Below are 11,080 nucleotides of genomic sequence, written 5' to 3' on the forward strand. Positions count from 1 at the left end.
TTTTATTACACCGTCCCTTGTACAGTGGGGCAAATACTGTAAGTATTTAGTCAACCACTAATTGTTCAAGTTCTCCCACTTTAAAATATAAGAGAGGCCTGTAATTGTCAACATGGGTAAACCTCAACCATGAGAGACAGAATGTGGAAAAAAAAAACAGAAAATCACATTGTTTGATTTTTCGAAAAATTTATTTGCAAATCATGGTGGAAAATAAGTATTTGGTTTATCCCAAAAGTTCATCTCAATACTTTGTTATGTGCCCTTTGTTGGCAATAACGGAGGCCAAACGTTTTCTGTAATTCTTCACAAGCTTTTCACACACTTTTGCTGGTATTTTGGCCCATTCCTCCATGCAGATCTCCTCTAGACCAGTGATGTTTTGAGGCTGTCGTTGGGCAACACGGACTTTCAACTCCCTCCTCACCCTGTGGCGTAAAAATGATAACAAGAACGGGGAGCAAAGATCCCAGAACCACACGGGGGGACCTACTGAATGACCTACAGAGAGCTGGGACCACAGTTACAAAGGCTACTATCAGTAACACAATGCGCTGCCAGGGACTCAAATCCTGCACTGCCAGACGTGTCCCCCTGCTGAAGAAAGTACACGTCCAGGCTCGCCTGCGGTTCGCTAGAGAGCATTTGGATGATCCAGAAGAGGACTGGGAGAATGTGTTATGATCAGATGAAACCAAAATAGAACTTTTTGATAGAAACACAGGTTCTCTTGTTTGGAGGAAAAAGAATACTGAATTGCACCATACCCACTGTGAAGCATGAGGGTGGAAAGATCATGATTTGGGGCTGTTTTTTTTGCAAAGGGACCAGGACGACTGATCTGTGTAAAGGAAAGAATGAATAGGGCCATGTATCGAGAGATTTTGAATGAACATCTCCTTCCATCAGCAAGGGCATTTAAGATGAGACGTGGCTAGGTCTTTCAGCATGACAATGAGCCCAAACACACAGCCAGGGCAACAAAAGAGGGGCTTCGTAAGAAGCATTTCAAGGTCCTGGAGTGGCCTAGGCAGTCTCCAGGTCTCAACCCCATAGAAAATCTACGGAGGGAGTTGAAAGTCCGTGTTGCCCAACGACAGCCCCAAAACATCACTGCTCTAGAGGAGATCTGCATGGAAGAATGGGCCAAAATACCAGCAACAGTGTGTGAAAAGCTTTTGAAGAGTTACAGAAAACGTTTGGCCTCCGTTATTACCAACAAAGGGAACATAACAAAATACTGAGATGAATTTTTGGTATTGACCAAATACTTATTTTCCACCATGATTTGCAAATAAATTCTTTAAAAATCAAACAATGTGATTTTCTGTTTTTTCCCCCCACATTCTGTCTCTCATGGTTGAGGTTTAACCATGTTGACAATTAAAGGCCTCTCTAATATTTTCACGTGGGAGAACTTATAACTTATAGATAATCGTTCAATAATCTAATTGTAGCACCCTGAATCGTAATCGAATTGAATCGTGGGGTGCCTAAGGTGACACAACCCTAGCGCCTAGCTTGAATGGCTTTTATTACACAGAAGGCAGGCTTGACCACAGTCATAAAAAAAAAAAATACAATGAGGAAAAGGATAAGCCTGATAATGCTTGGTTTCTGACTCTGCGCCAAATGAGCAATATTTCAGTATTGCTTAAATGGCCGAGTTGGGGCAAACTGACGCACAGTGCATAGTTATTTGTTTTGATGCTTCTGCGCATGTGGGCCAGTTTGCTCAGTGCGTGTCGGACTGAGCATTAGTGCGCACGCATAATACTTGAACAGGCTCAATGGACAAAGGCAGTCTGCACGGGTACGTACGCCAAAGAAACTGATGTGACAAAAAATCGGAATTGTGCATTAAGACCTGCAGTATGAACCTAGCCAAAATGTCACTCTGCTGACATTTTGCTATTAAATGCCAGAACATTTGGAGCGCTCAATGGTGGTAGAGAACTCTGCTCACTCCAAGAAGCAGTATGGTATTTTGAAAAAAAAAAAAAAATTCAAAATAAAGACTTCAAGCTGATTAATGCCACTCTCAGTGATAGTATCTTCACAATATTTAATTATAAAAGGAGGTTGTGATTAAATAATGGCTTTTCTTTTCGGCTTATTTTTTTAAAAGGGAAAGGTGACATAAGGCACGGCTATACGGAATTATAACCTTGATCACGGAACAATGTAAACTTCTCTCTCAAGACTTTTCAACTTGCACAATGAAAGAGACTGCCTATAGCGCCTATGTTAAATGCAGCCTACTTTCAGCCACAATGCTACTGAACAATGACACTTCTCACTCTTGTGTTCACAGTATGCCAATGTGTTATTTCACAGTAAACAACTGTTTGTTGTCCATTTTTATTCCAATAAAGTCTCAGGACACCGACCCATTTTTCTCTATCAGCCCTTCTGTCAAAAAAAAGGGATTTAAGGCTGAGGTTGGTGGGTCATGATGATGCCGTGCAACACAATTTTCCCAAAACAAATGGAAAGAAATATCCACTAGGTTAAGGTCTGAGGTTGTGCATATAGATGTGTGATGCAATTTAGAGTCAGTAATGTTTTTTCCCGACCAATTTAAAAAGAAACAATACCTCAAGCAGCAGTGATTCTAAGGGACAACATAGTCACCCACTCCAGATGTGTTTTATTTTCGAACCTATATACAAAAACTACATAGCAAGTAAAATAAAAATAAATTAAAAACTACATTAATGAGGACAAGCACCAGAAAAAAATATGAATGAATGGCTTCCCCAAAATAAATAAATAAATAAATAAAAAATCCAATTAATATCCAGCCATCCATTTTCTTTATAGTGCGTTTCCTCATTAGGGTTACTGCAGCCCATCTTGCTAACCTTAGATATGAAGCTTGGACAGTCATTAAAGAGCAAATAATTTACATAAATTGATTTTTTTTTTTAATTAGCCTTACTCTTATGTGTGTAAAATGTTAATGTTAAGAGTAATGAGGAAAACTTTATTCATCCTACAGTGGAACAGTTGTGTGGTTACTGCAGCAAACTATACCGTAATATACTACAAATAGAATATAAAAAGAAAAGCACATTTGATGTTCCTGCATCTATAATGCTTGCTGTGGGAATTCAGTTTTTTTTCCTGGGGGATTTTTTCTTCTTCTCAGGAGTACTTTGTTAGTCCATTTTTTTGGTACAGTGATATGAAAAAGTATGTGAACCTTTTGCAATTTCTCACATTTCTGCATATAATCACCATTGAATGTGATGTGATCTTTGTCAAAATCACACAGATGAAAATATAGTGTCTGCTTTAACTAAAACCACGCAAACATTTATAGGTTTTCATATTTTAATGAGGATAGCATGCAAACAATGACAGAAGTAGGGGAAATAAGTAAGTGAATCCTCTGCCTAAGGCAGTACTTCTCAAATGGTGGGGCGCGCCCCCCCAGGGGGGCGCAGAGCGATGCCAGGGGGGGCGCGAGTGACCTCGGGGAACATGCTTTTTTCTTTTTTTTTTTTTGCCGTACTAGAATAAAGTGTACTTGCACATCCACTCCGTGGGTGGCAGTGGCGCTCTCATTTTCAAAGTGCGTGCAGTATTTTTGAAGTAAGCAAGAGCACACGGAAGAGACTCATGCAGAGCTGGACTCACGCAGCGACCCGCTGTCTTCTTCGGTTCTCACGTGTCCGGCCGAGAAGTGCCGTTTTCGGCTTGGGATCGTCACGACCACCGCCCTCACCTACGGTTCTCCCTCGGCCGCCGAGAATGCGCTTTTTTCGGGCCGTTTGCCTTTGACTTTTAATATAGTAGGAAATGAGGAAAGACCACTGTTTACTGAGTCTAAAAATGATTATAGCGGAGAAGCCAAATCAGTTAAGATGCCACTTAAAGACATTAGACCTCAATCTCATTGATAAGCCGCTTGATTGTTTTTCAGCGAAAACGTGCCGAATATTGCCAATTGTCACAATCGTCCTGCTTTGTCAGTGTTATATCAGTAAACCAGTGAGCACTGTGGTGAATCAGCGAAAATAAAAACTTTCCTTCTGTCCAAAGACCTTTTTCCCCCCTTCTATTCAGTTTTGTTTTTTTTCGGTCAAATTTTTTGGCATGTTGTCCTGAAGAGTAAATGTTTCTAATCAATTTGAATTTGTTATTATTTACTGATTTTATTACATTTTATTTTTCAGTATCAAATGGTCAAAAATGTACCTTGAGTGTATTTTTACAGTTTGGATGTGACTTTTTTTTTTTTTTTAACGTCAGGCAAATTGATGCGCGTTAAGTCTTTTCTGTTACAAGCAACACAATGTTAAAAAAGTTATACTTTATTATAAGTTGATCTATGTTACTTTTTTTCTTTAATAGAAAAAAAAGGACACAATGTTAGGCCGAGGCGTACTTATAATAGTAATATAGACGAATGATACTATTTACAGTGGCGGCAGAGAGTTGGGGGGGCGCGAAACATTTACGTCTTCCTTGGGGGGGCGTAACAGAAAATAATTGAGAAGCACTGGCCTAAGGAGACTTAAAGAGAAATTGAAACCAATTTTTTACCAAACAATTAAACGTCAGGTGTGTGCCCAATCACTGATGAGTGGTTTAAAGCTACCCTGCCCACTATAAAAAATATTTGATGTGATGGTTCACTTACTTAGTTTCCCCCCTTTTTGTTTGCATATTATCCTCATTAAAATATTAAAACCTATAAATGTTTGGGTGATTTTAGTTGATTGATTGATTGAGTGATTTTTATTTCGAGCAATAACAACAAAAAACAACAAGTATGGAAAAAAAAATAGTAATGATGATTGTAACAAAAATAATAACAATACATACACGTGTAGCTCGAAAAGGAGTGGGAAGAAGCCAAGCTTTTTTTGTGTCCCACCCCCATTTCACTCCAAAAATTCCATAGGAATGCAGTCACTTCCCAACAACAGCTGTACTAATCATAATGATTACATCGATAATAATAATAATAGTTGCAGTAATCATAATAACACCAATATACAATATACAGTGCCTTGCAAAAGTATTCGGCCCCCTTGAACCTTGCAACCTTTCGCCACATTTCAGGCTTCAAACATAAACATATAAAATTTTAATTTTTTGTCAAGAATCAACAACAAGTGGGACACAATCGTGAAGTGGAACAAAATTTATTGGATAATTTAAACTTTTTTAACAAATAAAAAACTGAAAAGTGGGGCGTGCAATATTATTCGGCCTCCTTGCGTTAATACTTTGTAGCGCCACCTTTTGCTCCAATTACAGCTGCAAGTCGCTTGGGGTATGTTTCTATCAGTTTTGCACATCAAGAGACTGACATTCTTGCCCATTCTTCCTTGCAAAACAGCTCGAGCTCAGTGAGGTTGGATGGAGAGTGTTTGTGAACAGCAGTCTTCAGCTCTTTCCACAGATCCTCGATTGGATTCAGGTCTGGACTTTGACTTGGCCATTCTAACACCTTATTTTTGAACCATTCCATTGTAGATTTGGCTTTATGTTTTGGATCATTGTCCTGTTGGAAGATAAATCTCCGTCCCAGTCTCAGGTCTTGTGTAGATACCAACAGGTTTTCTTCCAGAATGATCCTGTATTTGGCTGCATCCATCTTCCCGTCAATTTTAACCATCTTCCCTGTCCCTGCTGAAGAAAAGCAGGCCCAAACCATGATGCTGCCACCACCATGTTTGACAGTGGGGATGGTGTGTTCAGGGTGATGAGCTGTGTTGCTTTTACGCCAAACATATCGTTTTGCATTGTGGCCAAAAAGTTCAATTTTGGTTTCATCTGACCAGAGCACCTTCTTCCACATGTTTGGCGTGTCTCCCAGGTGGCTTGTGGTAAACTTTAAACGAGACTTTTTATGGATATCTTTGAGAAATGGCTTTCTTCTTGCCACTCTTCCATAAAGGCCAGATTTGTGCAGTGTACGACTGATTGTTGTCCTATGGACAGACTCTCCCACCTCAGCTGTAGATCTCTGCAGTTCATCCAGAGTGATCATGGGCCTCTTGGCTGCATCTCTGATCAGTTTTCTCCTTGTTTGAGAAGAAAGTTTGGAAGGACGGCCGGGTCTTGGTAGATTTACAGTGGTCTGATGCTCCTTCCATTTCAATATGATAGCTTGCACAGTGCTCCTTGTGATGTTTAAAGCTTGGGAAATCTTTTTGTATCCAAATCCGGCTTTAAACTTCTCCACAACAGTATCTCGGACCCTGCCTGGTGTGTTCCTTGGTTTTCATAATGCTCTCTGCACTTTAAACAGAACCCTGAGACTATCACAGAGCAGGTGCATTTATACGGAGACTTGATTACACACAGGTGGATTCTATTTATCATCACCGGTCATTTAGGACAACATTGGATCATTCAGAGATCCTCACTGAACTTCTGGAGTGAGTTTGCTGCACTGAAAGTAAAGGGGCCAAATAATATTGCACGCCCCACTTTTCAGTTTTTTATTTGTTAAAAAAGTTTAAATTATCGAATAAATGTTGTTCCACTTCACGATTGTGTCCCACTTGTTGTTGATTCTTGACAAAAAAAATTAAATTTCATATCTTTATGTTTGAAGCCTGAAATGTGGCGAAAGGTTGCAAGATTCAAGGGGGCCAAATACTTTTGCAAGGCACTGTATATATAGATATACTCTATATAGATATATATAGACACATTTATATATACACACACACACATCACTAATAATATATATGAATAACTATTACATATGTACTAAATATTATACATAAAACATGCAATATTTCTACATATACCCAAGACATTTCAAGACCTCTTTCTGTATATCGTGACCAGACCTGATGTTTAAACAGCAATTTGAATTTATGGATACTTTGACACTGTTTATAATGTAATCCCAAACTGTTCCAGAGTTTTACCCCACATACAGACACGCAGAATCCTTTAAGAGTAGTATGAAATTTTGGTCATGAAAAGTTGGCAAATCTTCTCAAATTATGAGATTGCTCTTGCGCTGTAAAAAGACATTGTAAATTGAGGGCTAATAACTTATGAAATGCTTTAAATAAGAATATTGATGTGTTGTATTTTACAAGATCATTAAATTTTAACAGTTTTGATTAAGTAAATAAATCATGAGTGCGATCTAAAAAACCCACTTTGTGTATAATCCGAATTGCTCGCTTCTGTAATGTACAGAATGGATATAATGCACTAAGTAAGTGTTCCCCCATACCTGACACAATATGAAAAGTATGGGAGTACCAAAGTGCAGTATAAAATCCGAAGTGCATTTACATCAAGGTATTGTTTTGCCTTATTTATGATTGACAGACATTTGGAGATTTTGTTTTTCGTGTATCTGATATGGGGTCTCCATGACAGCTTGTTATCAATTGTAACACCGAGAAATTTAGCTTCATTTACATTTTCAATTGGTAGACCGTCAATTATTATTTTCAACTCAGAATTAGCTATTTGATTACCAAATAATATTGCCTTTGTTTTCTTGATATTTAGGGATAATTTATTTATATCCATCTACTTCATTATTTCTTTTAGTTCCTTATTCACGGTAGTCACTAGCTCGCTATAATTATCACTAGTATAGAATATGTTGGTGTCGTCAGCAAATAAAATAAGTTTTAATGCATTGGATATGTGGAAGATATCGTTCATATACACAATGAAAAGTTTTGGTCCCAACACAGACCCTTGAGCGACACCACAGCTAATATGAAGTGTGCCAAATATGTTCTCGTCCATCTTAACATATTATACCCTTTCTGATAAATAGCTTTTCACTCAGTCCCCAGCCACACCTCTAATTCCATATTTTTCCAACTTATTTAGTAGAATTAAATGATTTATTGTATCAAATGCCTTTTTAAGGTCAATAAAAACACCAATGGCATGTTTTTTCTTGTCTAGAGCAGTTGTGATTTCTTCAAATGCATTAATTATTGCCACTAATGTCGTTCTATTGGCTCTGAAACCATATTGTCCTTCATGTAATAACTGATGTTTGTCAAGAAACTTTTCAAGTCTGGAATGGAAGAGTTTCTCCAAAATTTTTGAAAACTGGGGCAACAGAGAAATTGGTCTGTAACTGGATAAACAAGGCTTGTTATCATCTTTGAATAATGGGATTACTTTTGCAATTTTCATCTTTGCAGGAAAACAACCAGATTGGAATGATAGATTGAATATACGTATATGTTAGGGGTTTTGCAATGTTTAAAATACCTCTTTTAACCAAATTCATATTGATATCATGGCAGTCAGTAGAAATCTTTTACATTTTAGTACAGTGTTTATCACTTCCTGTTCATTTGTTGCTGAAAGAAAAAAAGAGCATGGATTATGCGTAATATTTGAGAAGTGTTTGTCAGAACCGGGGTCAGGAATATTAGCAGCCAAATTTGGGCCAACATTTGCAAAAAAAAAAAAAAAATTGAATTTAGTCACTATTTCGTTCATTTCATAATTCTCTCCGTTTTCATCTAGTTAAAGCAGAGACTGTTTTTTTTTCATCTGTGTGATTTTGACAAAGATCAGATCACATTTGATGGTGATTTTATGAAGAAATGTGAGAAATTCCAAAAGGTTCAGATACTTTTTTCATACCACTGTACTCTGTTGGTGTGCTATAATAAAATGGTTGTTAGTCGGATTGGGTTGGACCTGCGTGTGAGGTGGGGAAAACCCCCCGACTAGAAATTAATACATCAAATTCTCTCCCATTTAAAAAAAAAAAAATCCAGTAACATCCATGACTTCATGGTCAAAATATTGTATAAAATGGCAAGATTAAGTGGAGTTCAATGCTTGCAAGCAAAAACATAGATTAACCGCATGAGGTAGTTCAAGATTGACAAAAAGGGGATAAATTGGGGAACTAAATATACCGAGACTAAAAAGGGAGATCTGAGTGGGTAGAATAAACAGAGGCTATTGAGAAGTGACAGGGGGAAAAGGTGGGGGTGTGAGTGACAAGGAAGGTAAAACCTGTGACAGAAAATAAAGAGACAGGGAAGAACATTAATAGAAACATGCAGCAGACACCAAAAAGTCTCATGCTCCATGTAGTTAAAAAATCATTTTGCCTATTCTGCCTTTTTGATATCGCCGTTCTTTTTGTGTACCCCAGTGTGTTAATTCTAGTGAAAATGAAAAAAAAAATATCTAGTCAGTTTTTTTTTTTTGCTGTTTTTCAAATTCTTTCAAATAAGATATCTTTCTTTGAGGTGTGCACACCTGCTTTGCAACACAGCAGTGGTGGATGAAGTACTTTTTTTTTTTTTTTCTTATGTAAAAGTACAGATGCAGTTGCAAAAATACCTTAAATAAATAAATAATAAATACATAAATAAAATTGTTTACATACATACAGAGATCTGAGTCAATTTTCAAAGAAAGAACCAGAAAATTAATTGACTGCTCAATTTTATTTAAAACTGTGCCGAACGGAAAAAAACAAGCACTTTAAAGTGCCTGTGACACGATAAGAAATAAAATAAAATCATAAATAGCATTATTATGTGAATTAAAATCATATATTGAGACGATTTTACTATATACAACAATTGCACAAAGCGCAGATAATGAGAAATTAGTTTTTTAATTTGCCATTTAGCTCCTCCTGTCATTATAGCGGTCTGACGCTTCCATCTGGCTGATGATGTCAACGGAGGACCGATTTCAGCGGATTTAGAATTCAGCCCAATGGAGGAGGTTTTTTTTCAGCGATTCTGGTTCAAGTGTGGATCTTTCAAGTGATATTGTTGGTCCAGAGGAAGCCTGTGGCATACAGCCATATATGTTTGAGTCGTACTTGGAGGAGGAGGCAACAACACGAGGCTGATGACTAGAGCATATTGTAAAATGTTGTCGTTTTTCCTCTCTACTCCAATATTACTACAGGAAATTCTTTGTATCTAAGTATTTCCCCCCGATTAGTAAATACATTCTATGGTCATGACAACAGTAAATGTTAACAGTATTGTGCTAAATGGAATTTGAAATATTAAAAATGCATTTTTTCAGTATGACAGGGCTAAATTACTGCATAATGGTCAAAACTGCCGACTTCTTAAACCTCCTGAACGGTATTTTATGCCACCGGAGTTAGTCTTGTCATTTCCCAGTGAGGGACTCGGAGACGGAGGAAAGAGTGTAAACAAAAGAGGGGTGTGAGAGCTAGGTTACATGCTAACGCGAACCGAGAGGCTCGTCCAAGTCTCTTCCTCGCCTTTCAAAAAGGAAAAATCACACAAAACTACTCCGACTCATGTCACACACGATGGCGGGGCTGATTACCTTCACCGATCAGCCAACCCCCGGCGGCGAGCAAGTTTCAACTTGTCGTTTCCCTGCGGAGGCCCCGGCAGGAGTGCTTGTCACCGGAGATGCAGCTGGGTAATGAACGCCAAAAATGGTGCATTCTCAGTGGACAAACTGGCCTACATCGGAGGGCGTCGCTCCCCGAGCCCAAGCCAAGGATAGCGTTCTCTCGACGGGCACACGAAGAGCGCCTCCCTTTTTCTTTTTTTGTCTCTTCAGTCAATACTTTTCATCTCCTTTGTTGCTCTGCCACCTATGAAGAATTCGCGCGATAGCGTTTGGATCGACTACGGTGTTTAAAACGAATGAGAAAAGGGGGAAGTGATGTATGCCGTAAATCAGCCAGCACATTTGTAGTTTTTTTGTGTGGCAAGGTTCCTGCCACCTTCCTCAAAGTTAATTAGCACTGGTGAAAGAGATACAGAACTCAAGCCATAATAGAGGCTTCATTCAAATAGCTGTCAGGCGACATATCATTGCAAATGTTATGAACATTTTTTATAAAGCTTGAAAAGTTGCTTAACAAGCTCAAAAACTCCAAATCTTAGTTTAATGGCAGATTGCAAGCAACTATAAGGTACATACTGCCACCTACTGTACAAGAGTGTGGTGGGTTTATTGGTTAATATCTTGTTCACCTGTCAATCTTGCATGTACTCGTGTTGCTGCCTATAGTACTCAGTTATGGTACCGTTTGCTCGGGGCATGAAAACGAAACGATCAATTCACAATGAGAAATACGAAAACAAACAAAAGC

This window comes from Corythoichthys intestinalis, chromosome 10 (assembly GCF_030265065.1).
Source record: "Corythoichthys intestinalis isolate RoL2023-P3 chromosome 10, ASM3026506v1, whole genome shotgun sequence".
Lineage (NCBI taxonomy): Eukaryota > Metazoa > Chordata > Actinopteri > Syngnathiformes > Syngnathidae > Corythoichthys > Corythoichthys intestinalis.